General features: G+C 37.6%; 1 protein-coding gene across 4 annotated transcripts in view; it reads left to right on the forward strand.

Annotated features, from left to right (window-relative positions):
* The first annotated feature begins 27 nt into the window (after nucleotides 1-27).
* The window catches only part of LOC139948654 (growth factor receptor-bound protein 14-like), a 61,233-nt gene continuing 39,602 nt past the window's right edge, over nucleotides 28-21,658 (forward strand). For 2 of the 4 annotated variants that reach the window (XM_071946866.1, XM_071946872.1), the window contains exons 1-2: nucleotides 28-150; nucleotides 7,854-8,069. The gene's annotated coding sequence lies outside the window, so the exon portion shown is untranslated. Of the gene's footprint in view, nucleotides 155-7,853; nucleotides 8,070-16,063; nucleotides 16,176-21,658 lie in introns of those variants that run through there. The other 2 variants (XM_071946867.1, XM_071946870.1) reach the window with 2 other exon arrangements.

Raw genomic sequence — 21,658 nt, forward strand, 5'->3', positions numbered from 1 at the left:
CCAATGTTGTCGTGCTGTAAATCAGATTTCACGGACGAGAGCGCTAGAGAGACACACACAACTTATCTAAATTGTGTTGTTATTTTGTAGTACTTGAATGAATGAGCAGAGAGAACGCTAAGCAAGACGTTACTATCGTGGAATACTTTTGTAAGTAAGTGAGTGATTACTAACAAGATTTGACGTAAACTATTAATTTTAGATTAATATAATACTTTAGGTTAGTAATAATAGGGGCTAATTCAATTGTTAATCATCAGTCATTCAGTCATTAACTTTAAATGAATAACTATTCATGGGAGGTCAGGTAGATTAGAAACCTCCACTTTCATTGTTGATGATTTAATTAACACATTGTCATTGGCATGGTATGATGGTCCCGTTTCGCCAAGCCAAAAAGCCCAAAAGTGTACATAATAATGTATCGTCATGATCGTATGGTTGGATAGGCTACCACCATGGATGGGCTGGTTGTGGGGTATGTTAATTTGTTATTTTCTTAATTAATTATTATGGCTCTTATTATTGCTCTCTGGATAACTTTACTAAATTATTTCATTTGGAATGAAAAAAAAGCGGTGGGCGCACCATACTTTCATAATAATTTTTTAATAAGGAGACTGTTCCACCTAGTTGCGATAAAGTAACCCTCCTTACAATGTTGCAGTGCGTGTGCGCGCTGTGTGTTTGCTTTGCACGCCGTTCACTCATAATGGCGCGCATGCACTGCAGCACTGCAACATTGTAACACCCCCTTTTACAGAATGGTTTAGCCCAACAACAAAATAATGCATTTGCAAAGCGTTGGACAGGTTCAAAATATGAACCTGGGAATTCGCTCCGGGATCTGGTAAGTTTTTGTCAATTTTTCTTCGAAATATTTCCTGAATGGTGTTTTGAGTATTATGGCAGGCTGCATTAGACATTGCGGATTAAGTGCGGACCCTCAGAATTTGTGTCATGATTTTTTTAAAGTGGTAAAAATGGGGAAAATCTGGTGACTAGCTGTCGAAATTGTACACGTGTGCTAGACCAGATTAACCATTTTCGCTCGAACCTATCTCGTAACCTAGCGGCCGGCGGGAGGAGGGTTACGTTATCAAAACTATGTTCCACCTGGCTCTTTTAGTGTCTGGTATGAATGGCAACTAAAGATTGATGTTGTTAAAGAGAGCTACAATAACACTACAGCCACGATAGCCCCATCATCAATACTATCAATACTAGTGCCAATGGCAGAACTCCTTCCGCTTGCGCTTCTCGTGGAGAGGGAGTCTTCTTCTTCCTTATAAAGTGCATCCTTCAAATGGTTGAAGATGTACGCACTGCGTGTGAGTGCATGTGTTGTCTGAGGCAACAGGAATTTGTGTTAGGTGCAAATAGAATTATGTACAGGTGGCGAGTAAAAAAGCTGGAGATGAGGTTACTTCAGCCGGGGGTCCCTTAACGCCAGTTTGAAAGCGTCAAGGATCAACTGGGAGGTTGTTCCAGTCGCGGATGGTGGGTGGGAAGAAGGAGCTGGCATAGGCTGAAGAGCTGGTATGTGGGATTGTGAATCGAGAGTCATGACTTCCTGTTGATGTGGTTAAATGTGTCAGAAGGGTGTTCCAGGGGATGTCGACCAAGTTGAATCTTATTTAGTACATCAGTTGAGGGCAGCTTTGGTAACGACGTTCCTGTAGAGAAGGCCATTCGAGGTGATCTAGCATGGCGGTAACACTGCTCATTCTTCTGTAATCTCCCATGACGAATCGAGCTGAGCTTCGTTGGACTTGCTCTATAGCTTCTTGATGTGAAGTTGCTGCATGAAGTTGCTGCGTATTCGACTGCTGGTCGAATGAAGATGGTATAGACAGCTTCTTTGATTTTTCTGACTGCTATGGCACAGATTGCGGGAGAAGAAGGCCTTGGTGCTAGTGGCTCTTTTTGTGATGTTGTTTTTGTGATGTTGTCAACATGGGTGTTGAAACTTAGCTTCGGATCAAGGTGGACTCCTAGGTATTTAGCAGAGTTGACAGCCTCTAAGGTATGCCCATGGATAGTGTAAGAGGCAGGCAGGGATAATCATTCATTTATTGGTGACTACTTGGCACTTGAATTGAAGCGCATCAGCCATTTCATTTCCTAGTCTTGGAGGGGGTTGATATCTTCCTGGAGGCTGATGGCATCGTCGATTGAAGAGCTGTGTCTGTAAACAACAGTGTCGTCTGCAGGCAGCCTACGCTGTTGTGCTTGAGAGGCAGTTTGGCAGGTCATTGAAGCCAGCGGATTGGCACTATTGATGGGGCCACAGAGCCACGACAGCCCAACAAGGTGAGCTAGGTTTCAAGTCACTTGAGTCATGTTCAAGTGTGAGTCATGAGTCATTTGGATCATGTCACGAGTAACTTGTAAAAATAATGAAATAGTTAGAAAACTTCAACCAGTTCACCTTCACCGCCGGAACACTTGATTGCAAACCAAATGTCGAAAAAAAAATAAGAATTAAAAATGACAAAATAAAACTTATAATTTAAACAAAATTTCTGTACAGTGCAGTTTAATTTCGTTTTAAGTTTTACAATACACAACCTACATGTACTCCTTGTCCCAGAATATCTCTAATGGTTTAAAATTATTTTTTTCTTAGCGCTTGTATTACCAACAAGGTACTCAAGGCGCTTAGTACATTACATACAGAAAGATACATGGATAGTTTACTGAAGATGTGTTGGAAGTCTGCTTCAAATGAGGATGATTTACATATGAAAAATGATCCATTGTAGCTTAGATGAGTTCATCAAACATAAGAGCGCCCTCTTGTGGTAGGTTTATCAATAATAAGTTGTACTGTACACTATGTATGTTTCATAACCTTAGATTTAACCAGTAAAACAAATAAAGCCAAAACAAATACTGAAATATCACCATGACTGCACCGAAATGGAATTAACTTTATTTGAAGTTTTTATTTTTTTAAGATTTGAATATCTGTCATGTACATTATGTATGTGACATGTTTTATTTTATTGCCCATATAGGTATACATGTAATGATTACAAGTTTAGCCAAGGAACAAGAACCTATAAACCCCAAAACACAACAAAGACATCAAGAAAACCAGCTAAAACGAATGGGTGCTATGAAGCCATTTATTAAGAATGTGGGTTGGATTTCACAAAGAGTTAAGACTAGTCTAATCTTGAGTTTGGATGAGTTAATCGACCTAGGACTAGCATTAAGTTTTTAATAACTCCTAGGACCTCTCTGTGAAACCAACCACTGGGCCACTGGAGCATTACACTCCTAATGTCTTAATGAACCCTCTATCTGTCAAAGAATGTTGTGATGAGGTGTTTAGTAGTGCCGTTACTTGTGTGAAATATAACGTTTGTGAATTATTAATGGAGATCCAGTTTGTGGTAAGTTGACACTCATAATGCCTTACTGCACAGCACTCATCTTACAGGTTTCATGGAATTTATTTTTTGAACTCAAGAACAATGCTTTTAAATTTCTTGTAGAAGGCAGGTTTTTATTTCCATTTCCACATCACCAACTTGAATATGATCTCTTTGCCCTAGGATATGGTATGAATTTGATATGGGTAAAGTAGTTGCTTGGCTGGTGTGTAGATCACTGTATTGATTATAAGATACTGTTATAGTAATAGGAGCTCCTACTTTTCAGTCAATTGAACCTTTTGGGATCAGGCAAAGCTTAGGTGACCCTAACTGTGTAGTATAAGCCTGGTCTGTAAGGTGTGTGAGTGACATAGGTCAGGTATAGTTGAAAGTAGATTCAAGACTTGGCCTTGATCGCTGGCCTGTTTGGGCCAACCAGTTAGTTTGACTACATAATTATACATCAGACTTGTTACATCTATTTTTGAAAGGGCAAGGGCACCAAGGCATTTTCTTCTTGGTAAAGGGTATTAAAGAATATTTAAATTTCTAATGAATGGGCCATTTCAAAGGCAATGCCCAGTGAGCATGGAGGCAATCGCCCTTGCGGTCTTCGTGAAGTATTAGCCGTGTCAATTCATTCTTTACTACTTTACTCCCTGAAACTTATTTTATTTTATTTTGTAGTTTTTGTTATTTTGTAACAAAATAGCCTGGTTTAAACTAGCCCTGGCTGCCTTACACTTTCGTGTTATACACTACAGTGACGTTTCTGGGGCGGAAAAATTTCAAAGCTTCATAACTCAAATCTCACATTCCATGGCAGCATATATTTTTCTGCGGTGGGTTTCGATCGTCATAAATTCTTCACATTTTTACGAAACAACTTGTAGCTCCCAACGCTAAGGAATTCCCATTTTGTCATACATGTAGTTCCTGACCATTAAAAGTAAAAGTTAAACTTTTTTTCGTTAAAGCGGGTGATACTCTTTGAAATACCATTCACTCAAAAAAATCTATTTTTTAATGTTTGGGGCTAAAAATCTGACATAGCATCTTTAAATTTAATCTGTATTTTTACAACTCATTTACAGGGATGTTATTTTTGTTTGTAAAATTCTAAAAGAATTCTTGGAGTTCAGTTTTTGTTCTCAACAGCCATCACATCCTTGCATTTATGAAATATTGGCAGTTGGTTTTGATGTATAGGCCTAAAGTAATTTGCTGATATTATATTGCACAACTATGTACATGGCTTCTGAGTACATTTACGTTGTGTCTTAAAGGCAGTGGACACTATTGGTAATTGTCCAAGACTAGGCTTCATAGTTGGTGTATCTCAACATATACGTACATAAAATAACAAACCTGTGAAAATTTGAGCTCAATCAGTTGTCGAACTTGCGAGATATTAATGAAAGAAAAAAACACCCTTGTCTCACGAAGGTATGCGTTTAGATGGTTGATTTCGAGTTCTAAATCTGAGGTCTCGAAATCAAATTTGTGGAAAATTACTTCTTTCTCGAAAACTATGGCACTTCAAAAGGGTGCTGTTTCTCGCAATGTTTTATACCATCATGATCAACCTCTCCCAATTACTTGTCACCAAGAAAGGTTTTATGCTAATAATTATTTTGAGTAATTACCAATAGGGTCCACTGTCTTTAAGTGTAGGTTGCTAAGAGTAAGATTGTATTTTGAGGTTGCACATTATATGAACAGTGTGTACATGGCTCATATATTATGAGTACATTTATTATGTACATTGCTAATTGTATTATTAGGTTGCACACATGATGAAGATGTACACGTACACAGCTCATGCATACGTGCCTACACATAATTACGTACGTGTATTGATACATTTACTTCAAGTGTTTTATGGAGATCTTTTGTTGACACAAGTTATTTCCCCAATCCTTATCCTTTAATAAATAAAATGATTCCAAGAAATTCATACATTTGCATACCATGCAAGTCTGATGTATCTTGCCTTTCTCCATACACGTAGGTTACAAATTATGTTAAGAATAATGTTTTAAAATGTGCCGTAATTTCTGACTTTCAAAGGTAAAAAATAATAATTCAGCAACCATCTTAGAGTAACATGCTTCTAGTTAGAAATTGCTATAAACTTAATTGTGAGATCTGAATAGGGCGAACTGTGCAATTTGAGCGTTCCGAGTCCCGATCTGAATGCATAGCCAAAGGGCTATCATTGTATGCAGGTTCACAAGCTTGCTTGATCTCTATGGTATGGTTTGTGGGTTCACTGATATTACTTTCCTGATTGTACTTGAATTATTCATCATGGATTCTTTTGTGTATTGGATGAGACAGCTCTTTGACCACAAGTTTTGTTTCACCAGGGGGCAATATGGAAAGCCAAAATAAAGTTTGGGGTTGATTGAGAGATAGGTCATTAGCCACTGGCACTTATTATATCCAACATGCTACAGAGTTGCTCAGGTTACATTGGTTTGCATTCATTCCCTTTCTCGATGGTATTTTGGATTACTCAGCTCACACTACCAAGAACTGGTTTTAAAACACATTGTACAGTACAAGTACACTATACATTTATGTCAGTAAAGGAAATGTATTGATGTAATCAAGCTGCAGTGCTAAAATAATTTTACCTTAAAAACATGTCTGGCAGAATAGAAACTGAAGTGCACATTTTGTAAAGATGAAAACAAACCAATATAGCCTACTACTAGACCATTAAAAAAAGGTTTTAAAAGGAAATCATTTTTAAAATGGCATTAACGAATTAATAACAAAGTATTTAGAAAGTAAACAGATTGTAGGAGGGGATGTTCTGAACAAAACTGTTCATACTTCTTCTGAGATGGATATTTCTTTGAGGGAGTTACTTTAGAGGGAGCCTGAATCATTTGGAGTCCAGTGCCTTGAAGTGTTTCAAGGTTGCAAGTGTTCAAAGCACAGGAGCTTAAACTGATTGTAGTTTTTGCCTGGTAAGAGTGCATCCAGAAAAGGGAGGGGTTTGTCTTGGCTGACGTTACCATTAAAAAGACTGTGACACACTAATCCACTGATGTAGCCTTTATCAATTTCTAAAAGATCTCCAACAGAAAGGTTCAATATGAGCGTAGTCTGTACAACTCTCTGTTGCTTTTCCTATTTACGACTTCAGTTAACGTGTATTTCCCATTTCAAATTGTCTTGAATTGTCACACCTTACACATAATGAAGTTGAGTGTCGTTTATAAACAAAGCAACAAACTGATCAAAATTCTTAGCCAGTAAAAGTATCACAGTGCTTGGTTGCATTTAATTTACATATTATTCTTAGGCGTCCAGTTCTGTAGGCTAACTAAGGATTGTTGGATGCGTGATGGTTTTGTGCATTTCTGGCTTTGCCATGTTTACCACGTTGCTGACAACCTACAAGGAAGCTTATGATCCAACTCCAGGATCAACAATACTCGGTTGTACTTCTAAAGCAATCAACTTCCCTGTCAGGGTGTTATGGTCAATTCCATCAAAGGCTTTTGAAATAATCAGTTAAAGGGTTTGGGTACTTTTTGCACGACACAAAACACAAAGTCCCGAGATTTGCAGTTTCAAGGTATGATGTTAGAAAGCTTCCCTTAAAATATTACCTGCTGATGTGCTGTAGTTTTGTTTAAATGATGGGTAAAACTATTTCACAAAACTTATTTTAGCAGGTACATGTACATGTACAACAGATTTACAGAAAATACATTGCTCTTTGATTTTTTCTTTCTTTCTCAAAAACTTGACACATATTGAGCTGAAACTTCTACAGGTAACTTAATAAGGGAATCAATGTGTGGTGAAGAGGTTTGTAACTAGTGGTTTAATCCCAACAAGGTCTGGTTCTTGATAATTTTATAGAGAAGAAGTCGAGGTAAATTATCCAAGCCTCGGCAGGTTTAAACCACAAGTTGAAAAACCGATTCAACACACTTTGATTCCCATTCATAAATACCTTTTTGGTTAAAAGGCATAATACAGTAAGAAACGCTGTAAAACTGATCTGTTTCCGAGTGCTTGAGCTCTGTATGTTTTCACCTTCATCATGTTCATGGTATGTTCAGTATACATGTTAGTCATGTGGGGGATGTGCATGTACGATGTCCGTACCGGTACACAGTCATTTTTAACGGTTTAAACACCCTCACGTGATGCGCTCTCCACCAATAGGAGTAGCGAAACTGTCTGAGGTATTTATGAAGTGACAATATACAATTTATAGGAATACATCTTTAGTCACAGTGAGAAGGGAATCATGGCACTGCCAAAAACTTGACATACAAAAGGTATCAAAACCCTTTAAAACATTTAATTGGTGGACAGTGACTTTGGATTGTTATCAGCAATAGCATACAATTAGTGAAGTAGTTTGATTAGGTAATGGCAAGTGTATGCAGCTGGTTAGGACTATTGGCCTGAGATCACTAATTGTAAGTCTCTTTATTTTAGGAATGGGTGTAATATCAGCACTTAGCCACTGAGCAGGACTTTGGCAAGATCAGAAGAGGCATTGAGAATATCAGCAAGGGGAAAGCATAGCTCACACACAACGAGGCATTGAGAATATCGGCAAGGGGAAAGCATAACTCACACACAACGAGGCATTGAGAATATCAGCAAGGGGAAAGCATAGCTAACACTCGAAATCAGGCAACACTCGTACAGGTAAGTCATATTGTCTCACTTGAATGTCTGGTGATAGCGTTGCGCTTCGGAGTTTCCCCGACGGCAAAGCCTTCCGTCTGTTTGGACGCCATTTTGACACACTGCTGATGAAACCGGCGGAAACCTATCCATTTGTGCTTATAATAAATAATAATAAAGAACACTTAATAGAGCGCCGGTATCCGCCTCAGGAAGGCGCTCATGGCGCTTGAGGAGAGAAAGTCAAATTAGGACTGAGGATTGTGTGAGTAGGCTTATTTGAACAGGTGAGATTTTAAGTTTGTCTTGAATGTTGTGATGGATGGAGATGATTTGACAGTCAGTGGGCCGGGTGTGCGTGCGCGGACGATGCCGACCCGCTCTGGGGAAAGATCCAATTGGTAGGCCTAGTGATGGACTTTATATCGCAAGAATACAAAACTTTCAAGGGATGTTGTTTTTGTTGGTTCTCGATCTTATTTTAGATAATATTTAAACCTATCATTTAGATTTCCGTTTAATTCTGATATTTTTGTTTAATGCTGTGAAATTCCGTGCAATTGGATCGATTCCGTGTTCTACACCAATTTCCGCGATTCCATCCGTGTTCACCATGATGGGGAAAAATCGGAGGTCTGAGGTTGGGACATTTCGGTGTCTGGCTACAGAACTGTGGGAAACCATCTGTTTAATTTTACATGTCAGTTTGAAACTCAAGCAGTTAGACCACGTTCCCACTGGATCCACAATTGCGAGATCGGGATCCCGCAACAAGATTAGTTGCAGGCGTGAAATCAAGGTCGCGTTCCAAACTAGTATGATCGTGCATTGATCCCCCTTTTTGGGAACGGAAGTGGGTTAAAAAAAACAATGTTTTGATAGCCCTGATCGCCCTTTGCATTACCACTAGTGACTTTTGATCGTCCATTAATCCACAAGGGCGATCAGATCCCGCTTTAATCCTACTCCCAAGGAGGATCAAAATTGCACGGTCAGATCTTGATCGCCCTCGCGAGCTTATTTTTCTTTGATCGCCCTTTGATCCCCCTTTCATGGTCTTGATCGCCCTTTTCACGAATTGGGAGATCAATGCGGGGTCCAGTGGGAACGGGGTCTTAGTGAACACCTGAAAACCAAGACCTGGAGATCCTAGATAAAACTGAAGATTACAATCAAGATAGGATATCTGGTTCAGTGACTGAGAACTTATACAAAATTATAGCAACTAAAGCTCAAATGTTACATTGCCATTGGAGTGACTTGTTAACACTATTCCTAACTCAACTGAAATTTTGTTGTTGTTGTTAATTTGAGGAAAAAAGAAGAAGGCTTTACGAAATTGTTAAAATTCTCTAGATTATTTAAATAAATCAAAAAGTAGGCCTTCTGTACTTGTAATTTTTTGGAAACAAAAGAGACGGCAGTTCGTTTCCCTCAATATAATGCGAAAATTGCAAGGTTCCCTCGACTGGAACATAAATCAACCACCCGACAATCAAACACAAAACAGTGCATGGTGAATCAGTGTCGCACCATAGAGAAAAGAGGACATTTCCTGGGGTTTTTCACAAAAATGAGAGTTAGAGCTCTGTGAAAGGTCTAAAAAACACTGAACATTACATGCGTGAAATGTGTTGATTCTGACCATGAATCTGAACATTGTGAAGTACAGATCTTCCTTCATTTAATTGCTGAATGAACACACGCATTTGTTATTCTTACTGCTTTATTTCCATACTGGACTGTAAAAGGGCACCTAATGAGCATGCCTTTAACAAGATTCCTGTAAAGATCTTGACATTGACTCTGTGATGCAAACAAACATCTTAATCAAACTGGTTAAAATGTCTCTGCTATTCTAGCAGAGTACTTGATCGCAACGTAGATTTGATGATTTGCCAACTGTGTATTGTAAACATCCAAGACATGATCATGTTTTATAACTCATGTGTGCTACATGTACATGTACGTATACGTACTACTAGTAGATTATTTCACAAACATTTTCATACTGGTGCCCCAATCTGTATTAGTCCATGGAAAGTTCATGATGAGGTGAATTCTACAGTCTTTTTCAGATAAGAATTAAAGACACTGTACACCTTTGGCAATTGTCAAATACCTGTATTCTCACTTGGTGTGTCCCAACTTATGCAAATTTGTCATCAAAGTTGCAAGAGAATAATAACAGGAAAAACACCCTTTTTGCACAAATTTGTGTGCATTCAGAGATGCCTAATAAAAGGTTACAGGCCTGAAGTTTAATATTTGAGTGAGATACCTCTTTCTCAAAAACTCACTTCAGAGGGAGCCATTTTTCACAATGTTTTGTACTAGGTATAAACTGCTCTCTTTTGCTCACCAAGTAAGTTTTTATGGCAACAATTATGTTACCAACAGTGTCCAGTAATAAGTTATATTATAACACACCTCTTGCTTGTTCTGTGTTCTGGTTGGCTGAAACACGATCAGGTGGGATGAAGTAATATAGTCTAGTGATCGCACGCGCGTGTTTTGCGGGCACTAGTCTACGAAAGTTGTGGCTTGTTTCAGCGCCCTCTCATGACTTGAACCATGAACAGCACTACAAAATTTCCTTGCTTTTCCCAGATTTCTGTTCTTATTTCACATTTAAGACCGAGGTGTATTATAAAACACATATTGACTGGCATAATTCGGTAACTAGTGTACGTCTATTCCCCCCTCAGGCCTGGTGTGACCAGAAGAGGGGCCTATTTCCCTCTGCCTTCGGCCTCGGGAATTAGAGGCCCCTCTTCTGGTCACTCAAAGTCACTCAGGGAACAGACCACATATGTACACTATAGTTACCTCATTGCCAGTCAATATAATATTAAACGTGGTGTACATACATGTACATTCAATATTTTTTATTAGGCAAGTGACGGCCTTATTGATCTACTTGATTCTCAATACATGACACTCTATTGTCTCTAGCGTCTAGTTGTGTACATGTATAAACACTACCCATGCACACATGTCCATGTCAAGTATGTGCAGTTTAAACAAGTCTTGAAATGAAGGCTGTAGTAATTGTTAAGCACAGTGTAGTTACGAGGACGGTACACACATCCTTGATCCCAGTATATGTGAGAGTCAGTGGCAATTTTTAGCTTCCACAAGCTACCTGCGAATGTTGCATGAATGTGTATTCGCAGCTGTGATTGTTGCATGAACGGCATACTATGTGTTTGTAACAGCATGGAGGAAGAAATACAGCTAGGCAGCGCCTAACGACTTGTCATCAAGTCTAAATTTCAACTTGAGTTTGAGCAGTATGGTAATTATACATGTAGCAATGATATCAACTTCTTGCCAATGAATTAACTGGACACAGATGTTATGAATATAATTCAGGTGCCCCTATGGCAATGGGTGTAACCTGATTACATTAACAGAATCCAAAATGGCAAGGGACCAAGGCTAGCTTGACTTATGTGTCAGAGAGATTTCACAAAAGTGCATTCAATTGAAATGCAAAATTGCCAACATATGCAAGGAATATTAAAGTGTTGGACTCTTTTTACCCTGTGGATACAATACATGTAATAAACACTTCAGCTAGCCGCTGAACGATGTGCCCATGTTTTACTTGCCTGTTGTTGTATCACATGCATACAGTGATTTAGAAAATATATCAAGGGATGAGAATTTTCAGACTTTAATCTGAACTGAGAGTTGTTTTTTTAAGTCTGTACGTGTGATAATGGTAAACAGAAAATGATAGCACTGAGAATGCGTTTCCAGTATGAGCTCCTTGTAATTTAGTACTCCAGAGGGGTTGGTTTCACTAAGAGTTAAGACTATAGTCTTATCTCCAGATATGATGAGTTACTTGTCCTAACTTTTGGACTAGCCTTTAGAGTTTAAAATATCTTGTCATTATTTTGTTTCAAAGTTTTTTAAAATAATTTAATAATTAGTGAATAGTTTGAATCCCTAAATTAACGATCAGTTACACATTCAATTTGTCATCGGCCAGATATTTTCTTCTTTTTTTAATAAGCTCATGGTAGAAACATTGATTCCCATCACTCAGTACTTTCTCTGGGTTGTTTTATAATAAGGCCATGGCCAAATAGAATAAAATTACTGGACCTCTGGGACAATTTCTATCCCGAACAGAGCGCTATAAAAAAGACCTCTCCCCCTCACCTCACATGCCTGTTAAACAACTTAATTGAATTAGTATGCGGCTTTTTATGCACTTGTTAAGTTTGTTTTCTTACATGTACTTCTTTAAGATTGCCCCAAGGTTTTGCTGGGCTGCACCTATCTACAATATTTTTGACAATTTGTGCAAATTACCATGTACTTAGACCTTAGTGATGTGTTTTGAGGCATTGCATAGTGAGGTAATGTAGGTATCAATATTGATTTGGTTTGCAGTGACACCATGTGTGTAGGCCTGTCTACTTGCCAGGTAGAATCTATTCTTTAGAGAACTGTCTTTCTAAACATTCTACTACCCTGGAGTTGATTTATCAGATGTCCGAGAGACTTCTCAGTTCTGAACAAAACTGTCATGCTTTTAACTGCTACTATAGCTTGAAGGATTGTAATTAGCTGCGCAACTGCCGAGTCATTTCTTAAATTGGTCTAAATGTTTTGACTTGCTTGCTCCAGTCATCATCATCAGTAGACCTTAGTTTGTACGTATGTAGACTGAACCATGTAGGCCTACACGTATTTATACCTTATTACAATGTAGACGGAACTGTTACCTTTTCGGGATAATGATATCCTCAAAGTCAATGTTTAATATTTTGAAAAAATCTGGAAAACCATGGTCCTTGCACCATGAAACATGATAGCTATTGATACTCTTTCTTAAATGCATCTGATGTGTATGTTGCGTACAACCATTTTAAGTTAAAAAAAATAACAAAAATATTAACCGCATAATTTAAGAACTTAGTTTTAAGCAGAAATAAGGCTTGCATAATTGTGAAGAAAAAAAACGTATTAGACTTTCCTTTCTTCTTGTACATGTTTGTAGCTTGCTTGGTCAATTTGGAGTTTTTAACTGTTCTTAGTGTGAAATGAATTTTTACATTAAAAGACTATACTGTACGTACGAACCCCTACAATAAGCAACATTGTGCAAATGTTGCTTAAACTTATTTGGTAATATTTTGCGTTAGTGCTGGCTACTACCAGATGTATCATGCAGCATGCAATGAGCAAGGTTTACTATGGAATTTTATACTTCAAGTATAATCATAATATGTGAGAAAATATTATTTATGTTTTAAATATGATTATGATCACTTCATTACTGAGCCTTCTAAAATGAAATGGCTGAAGCACTGGAAAGCAAATTCCATCTGATATTTCTGAACCCTTTGTCCTTAAAAGATAATGGATTGTCCAGATGTTGAGGCCCCCTGCTAGGCCCCTAGGAGGGCAAATTAACATTGTTAGACCCTGGATCCCAAGCTTATCAGGACAGGCATTGGACAGGTAAGGAGGATGGCATGACCCTGCAGATAAAACCAATGTACTCAAGAAGCCACGTATCTAGAGGTTACACTGGGAATCAAACATACAGTACAAAATTCCACAGTTGGCTGTTCAAAATCTTAAAGGGATTGTTAAATTATTGGTTGAATACACGGTGTAAAGTGTGACAATCTAATTAAATGTTAACAATCAAAGTCAATTACTAGGATGAGAAAATTAGTAATTTTGCTCTTGGCTCAAAATGAGTTAACGGATTTGTACATGTACAACAAATATGTAGGCTATCTATACATGTACATGAAGGCATACCCTGCTCTAACATCTTACGTATTTCTGCTTTTTCTGAATTTACTTAAAGCTAAGTTAATACTTGAGTGTGTGAGATGATCTGGGAATTTTTAGTCGAACCATGTAGATAGATTAATGGTACAATTGGTTGATGTGGTGCATGCTTGTGCCCAGTTGTTGCGCATCTCTAAATTTTGACGCCATGGTTCACTTTGCATTCAAATTTGCATGAAGTAAGAACTGGTATTTAGGTTGAGGAATATGCCATTGTGTCCAGGGAAGGACTGGTGGGTATGACGATGGTGCAGGCACCTGTCACACAGGCCAGTGGACTAGGGTGGAGGCACAACAAGTTTAACAGTTGATGTTCCTCAACAGTGACTTGTCTGGCTATGATATTGATATTATAATTGGTAGGCTGTTCTTATCTCAAATTGCACCCTGTCTTATTTACCCAAGCTAGAAGAAAAAGAAAATGTAAGTTCTGAGATGTTAGTAGCAAAGGTGGGTATGAAGGCCAATTATTTTGAAAGGGTTGAGGATGACCTAGATCTAGAATGACAGGAAGATTGTTCACAGATGTGAGGCAGAATATGGAATTCAAGCTAAAACCCATATGTGAACTTAATTTGTTTTATGACTGTTGAGCACTAGAATTGCTGATACATGTTTGGTATTTGTTCTATGAGGTGTTTGAGCGCATGTCCTAAACTAGTGATTGAGTTTGAGATGATTGACAATGTCACTCATGAATCCAGGGGCACACAGTGGTAATATGAACCTTCTAAGATTACAATACCACATCACTCTGTTTAATTACACAAGGCCCACTGCTTATGTACAGGGATCTTTTGCAGTGTGCGCTTACATTGTACAGGCTGGCAATGTATAGGCTTATATCCCTGACTGCATGGGGTAGTGCTATGTGATCCTGATTGACAGTGTCATTCACTACTTGTTTCTAGTTTAGAGAATGGCTGGTAGCAAGGGTGCATGCTACAAACTTTTATTGAAGAATTTTGCTGCAAATTTACACAAATGTGCCACCGTCCTGGTAGTTTTAACTAAATACGCAACTTCTTAAAGTAGCAATGGTCTGCTCTCTGGATATGCCGTATGGCACAGTATTGTTTGTCTCTCTGGCTTTTGGAAACCAGGAACTATTTGAGCATTTAATAACAACAACTTTATAATAGTTGTAAAAGTAATGTATATGAAAGACTTGTAATGCGCACATATGCAGCCTGTAGGGCGTTCAAGGTGCAGTAAAAAAAACACACCCCAAAACAGACACAACAACAGTCCTTGGAAACCTGTGACACAAGATAGGTTTTTAGAGGAGATTTGAATTTTGTGGTACAAAGACAAGATATAAGATTAAGGGGTTGAAAGATCCTAATGCATGGCGCAGCTGATAAAAGACCTGTCACCCCAGGAGTGTCGAAACAACTGTATCAACTCACTGTCCAATTTCTCCTAACATTAAAATAATTGTCCTTTCAACAGTTTGTTTCATTATATGAAGGCCTGTATAATCAATCAGTTTCTGCATTTAAAGTGGCAAAACTACAGTGGAATGTACAATCATGTTGCATGTCAAATTGAAATAATTGCATTGGTTAGAATGATCAATCTTATCAAAGGTGCATTTACTTACAATGTGTAATCATTTAGCACCAAACATGAACAACTTCACTACATGTACATGTGCATTATCATAACCCCCATTTTAATCCCTGATTTCGATAACTTTTATTAAAAGATATTCATGAATAGAGGACTTCCCTTGAAATAAGTTTACCAAGTACGTTTTCCCATAGAGAGGGTCCTGTAGCTCTATGGTTTTACCATGATACAAGATACAAATTAGCGGTTGTGATCATGTGAGTTATGTCAACAGGTGTTGTACACCTGTACCTTACCTATTAATAAAGGGTTTACAAGTTTGAACCAAGCATTCTTTAGGCCTACCTTGTGGTTTGTTTTATTCCAACAGTGTAAGCCTAGTCTCATCATTCAATGTCAAAAGGTTTTCTTGGAAAATAAAAAAATTATAATATTCTACAATTGCAATGTCACTTTACAATTGCACTTTGAATATTGATTTGAATATTGTCTGGTACAATGGCGTGCTTGAATTCCATACACTATCGAGATAGTTGCTATGTCACATGATTCGGGGCCAGTTTTTGCCTATTTTAGTAAGAGACGGTGAACACCGACACACATTTCTGAATGGATGTGTATGGCACAATGGTACCAGGGTTTGCTCATCTGGAGGTTGCTATGCAAAGGTTTGCCCAAATCATTGCACATAATACATGTAGCAACTGTATCTAGTGTCTGAGGAATTCAAATGTAAGTGGTACATTATAACTTGGAAACAATTCATTGTACCAGACTCGCCAATCTAACTCGCCAATGGCTTATTGGGGTGTTTAGAATTTAGAACAATGCTAAAGGTTGAAATGTTTACCCAATCTTTAAAAAATAACAGAAAGGGGGAAAAGTGATGTGTATATAGAAAGTCTTGACATCACTTGGGTTGTTGACAAATTTACATCTAGTATACAGTATTTGTACAAGTGTACTAGGCTACACTGATTTGTCATTTCCATACTTGTCATTATTTCGCTAAGTAGGATTTGAAACTTTGCATGGTGGAGATAAGATATAGAAGAGTTTGCGGTAACACCATGTAATAACAATCTCTAAATGAGTTGGGGTGGTTCTGAAAAGAACCGTTGGGTTAACTCGACGTTTCGATCAGTATGCTCTGATCGTCTTCTGGAGAAGTTCTCCAGAAGACGATCAGAGCATACTGATCGAAACGTCGAGTTAACCCAACGGTTCTTTTCAGAACCACCCCAACTCATTTAGAGATTGTTATTACATGGTGTTACCGCAAACTCTTCTATATATTATTTCGCTAATTACTGTTTCTAGTGGGTTTTTTCTTGTGCGCCTTGGGTGCCATTTTAGGCAGATATGTGCGCTTTATAAATCTCTAATTATTATTTTTATTATTATTACACAATACTATTTTGTTCATTTGTTTTGTTGTCATTGATTGACAGTTTTGCTTTGTTCAATTGTGCATTGATGGAGTACATTCTCCACAATAGGCCTACATGTTTAAGTAATTGCCTTTTCGGAATGCTTGGTTTGTTGAGGATGTTGGTAAAGGCACCGGACACTAATTACTCAAAATAATTGTTAGCATAAAATTGAAAACTTACTTTGTAATGAGCAATGGAGAGCTGTTGATAGGATAACAAATTGTGCAAAGAGGCTCCCTCTGAATTAAAAAGAAGTCCATACAAATTCAGCAAAAGAAAACAAGTTAATAAAATAAATCAATCATTGACCTAACTGGTGATCCAACAATGTATAATCGATTAGTGACAATAGCTGACAACATGTACATTTAATTTCTTTTCTTAGAAATGACTGGCCTGATGAGAATGGTTGTTTGTGCTGATTTTTAATGATTTGATTTGAAACATTAAAAGAAAGTTGCCCCAGTAGTAAACAGCAATTTAGTTTCTTCTCTTCTTCATTCTTCTCTAAACTTCAGGCTCTTCATCACTAAAGCATTTATTCTTCTTCTAATAGCGCTCTCTGTAGCTGTAATAATCAAGGTGAAGATTTGTCTTAATCATGTTTTAACTTTACATACCCATTTAGACTTGTTTTAAAATTTAACCCGGGAAAGCTTGTACAGAATCTGTGGATAAGGGCAACTGACTACAATGTACAGTCAGCCTAGCTCCGTATGAGCGTTTCCAATAGCAATGTACCAATGTGCTATTTTCAGACTGAAATCAAACCATAATGAGCGACACGTTCACTCTCTTCATGCCCATCAGGGGTCTTTCAAAGATTTCCTTTAATGGCTTAAGTATTACACGTGTTTGATAAATTACGAACATGCACTTTAGGTACATTAAATGATAGCTACAAAAATGAGACGTGTCATAAATGTTAAAGAAAGTTTCATTATTATAAGAAAATACACCCAATATCTGCTCTGTGATTTTGTAATGTTTGTTAAAAAAAAAGGCTTAACCCCTAAATCCCTTCACGTTTAAAAAAAACCCAGGATAGGCCCTATCTGAGTTAAATTTAGATTATATCTTTGATGGGACTAAAAGGAAAAAGCAAGTACATGTAGGGGTAGAACTTGAACGGTCATTCACCTGACTGACTTACTGCGGTGGTGTACAGAAACTAAAGTCATGTCTCGGGGGCATTTCAACATCAAAAAGATATTAAACAGTTTCAATACAAATGTAGATCCACTACAATGTATTTTGAAAACCAGGTGGGTAAATCTAGTGGCTTTAAGCACTTGGGTTTGTATTCTTAAGTTATGTCTGCAAAAAAGATTAGGTACTACAATGTATTTGAGTAATCCTATCAATTTTTCCTGGAAACTTTCACAACTGTTGCTTGAAAACCCCATTGGCACCAATTAATTAAACGAAATAGGAGGTCCCACCAGTTCTTTAAAAAATCTTGTTAAAGGAAGTTAGTAAGCAAAAGGAAGTGGAAACCTTTAGTAATGTCAAAGAACAGTATTCTCACTTGGTACTATGCTTAACATAACAAATCTGTACAAATTTGGACTCAATTGGTCATCGAAGTGCAAGAAGGAATAAAACAAAATTAAAAACACCCTTGTTGCACAAATTTGAGTGCTCTCCAATGCCTAAAAAGGGCATCAGGCCTGAATGAAGTCTTTTAATATTTGAGTGACAAAATTTACTCTTTCTCAAAAATTGTGTTACTTCAAGGTTTTATAGCCACTGTGTTCTTTCAGTGTTATTTGTAAAAAATGTGTAAGAGATCACTGTTTTACACAAAAATCAAACAATTGTAATGGGATATCAAACGTGTATGGTTAAAATACATAACAGAAGTTTTGCAAACCTACGGTTTGTAGCCATTGTAGGTCTTTAACATGTACAGAGAAATTTGCATCAACAGGTTGTGTGTTCACATGACATATATGTGGCGTCTAATAGTAATATCTTTGTCAAATTTTCAAGTGCTTTATTTAGTCATCAATTCACTCCTGGATGTTTCGATGTTAAGTGCAAGCACTTCAAGTAATACATAACCCTGCGATTTGGAATAAAATGTAAGGTTCGTAAATTAAATGTTTTTAAACGAACCTTACAAGGTTTAGGTTATGAAAATCTTTATCTGTATCCGTAACCATAGACTTGCAAAACATCTCTGCTAATCAACCAGTATTAATGTCAAACATTTCAAATTTTCCCTAAAACAAAAAGAAACAAATTCTGCTGTTTTTATGCAAGGTGCAGAAGGGCAAGTATGGTCAATGCCTTGAAATGCCTCTCAACAATGAAAAGGGCAACATGCTTCACGCTTCCTCAGTCCTTAGGTGGAATCACCTATTTTTTCACCTGCTACTGCAAAAACTGTGGACAACCCTGAACGTGTATTCAGTAAAAATAAACCATGCTTTTCTTAGGGCCTAGGGTGCAAATTTGTCAAAGATAATTTAATATGTCTATGGTTTGCCAAACTGTCTTAACCAAGATGCCGTTTCGAAGGTTGTTAAATACAACATGTTTTGAATCAACTGAAAACACCCCTCTTGCTACCTCCTTACATATTGTTTCCAATTAATTTCATAATCTTGAAACACCCCACAAAAGAAACGAGCCACTGCTAGTAGTGTATCTATCATACATGGTACATCGTGGTGTCCTGGTTGAACCATGGAGGGTTGAAAAGAAGGTTGTAAAAGAAACTGCTTCTCTACCACCATAGCACTCAGTACACAATTTGCCTGTATGGTAGCAATGAATGAAGACATTCTCTTTGGGGTCTTGTTCTACCACCAGAGACGTTACAACATGAGCAAGGCCTGTTATTAAAAAGATGCAAGTCTATAAAGCAGAAGTAACAGGGATTTGTTACGCTGAATCCTTATTTTGATACAGTCTCAGAGATACAATGTAATTGAGAACCTGTTCATTGAAACTCAGAATGGTTCATTTATTGAAACATGGAGGAAGCCGGAGTCTATCCTCAGTGCTTCTTCTATGAACTAAAGCACACAATTTCAATAACATGTTGAATGTACATGAATGCTTGTTATAAGTTCAGGATTGTCTTGCAGATTAACAGATTTGGTTAAACATGTGTGACTGATGGTGCCATGTGGCTTTGGTGTGGTTGAATTGATTGTAATTGGTTTGGGCAGGTTTAACCATGCCCATACCATGATGTGGAAGTGTTGAGAATGATGTGAAGACAGCATGACAGCAGAAGCAGCAGCAGCTATGAGGTGATGAAACACACACACACACACTCCTCACTGTGTCAAGGCATCAAGGATTGTAATGGTACTGGAGCAACCACCATTGTGATAAGCTATAGAGGAATGTTACCTGGAACCAGGGCCAACAAGATGAACATTCACAAGAATTTAGAAGAATACTTAATGATAAGCTAAATCTTGCTGTAGTAGTTTTACATGTACTTATTGGGCCAACTATAGATGTACTTGGTTCAATTTGTTACCGCATAAAGCTATGGACATATTTTAAATTACGTAGCAATGGTTGGACAATGGCATAATTTAGCTTAAACTGAAAGGTATAAATACTCTTAACAAAGTTCATATCAACATTTCGTTCACATGAACACTACAGCATTACTCAGCGCTTGCTTGATCTTTGTGTGAACTGTGTAGATCCTTATATCATTTGCACACTCTTGCTTTATTGAACATCCTTTGTTGAAAGGTCATATCTGGGTTATCCCTATTGAGAAAATATCACAGAAGCAGTCTAAAATCAGGAATTGATGTCATGTGGCTTAGGAATAGGAGATACCTGCAGTTTCTTATGTTTGCTCTCCCCTCAAATAGAAGCTTTGGTTTGTTGATGTACATGTAATTCGATACACCATAGATCAGCAAAATGTCTGTGCAAACTTTGAGTTCCGTTTTTTATTGAGTTTTCATTAAATTGATGCTGTGTTGATTCTAATTGCATTTGCCTAGATGCATTGATTGTATGAACATGAAAGATTGGTTGTTCCCCAGGTCATGCAGGTAGGAGATCAATAATGAAATTGCTCTGCTTCATACACCTGTAGGGTAATATATCTTTCTCACCATATAATCAGAATCTTATAGGTTGGCTCTGGTCTGGTGTGAGGTACGTATATGTGGGTCTGTCTACAATGTACAATGTTCATGTTGATTTATGTATATCCAGGGATCTCTATCTCTGAATGGAATGGCTATGCATCCTTAATTCATGGTTTTTTAATTGCTTTTTAAAATAGCATTTACACTGCAAAGTAAGGCAGATGGTCTGTACATACATGTCATTTTTGTTTCTTGAACTTATGGTTTTAATATTTTAGAATTTGAAAATCTTTAATTCTTAGTAAGGCTCATCAAGGAATTTGCGATATACAATGCAAATGTGCTACAAAATATGTTAGTTGTTTCAGCCATCCATCCACCAACAACTTTTGTTTTCGTTGTGATTTTAATTTTTATATAAATTCAGCTAAAACCTCATTGCTACAAACAAACACATAATATGTGAACTTTGCATCTCAGGAACATGTCTTAAACAAAAAAAGCAATTTATCAAATGAACACCTACATGTCACTCTAGCCTAGATTCAGCAGCAGTGTGATCGAGTGAGAGGGCCAGGGCTAGTTGGCACCACATGGATCTGTTGATAGGATTAGGGCCAGTGGGCACATGGATCTGTTGATAGGACCAGGGCCAGTGGGCACATGAATCTGTTGATAGGACCAGGGCCAGTGGGCACATGGATCTGTT

The sequence above is a fragment of the Asterias amurensis genome, chromosome 16, assembly GCF_032118995.1.
Source record: "Asterias amurensis chromosome 16, ASM3211899v1".
NCBI lineage: Eukaryota > Metazoa > Echinodermata > Asteroidea > Forcipulatida > Asteriidae > Asterias > Asterias amurensis.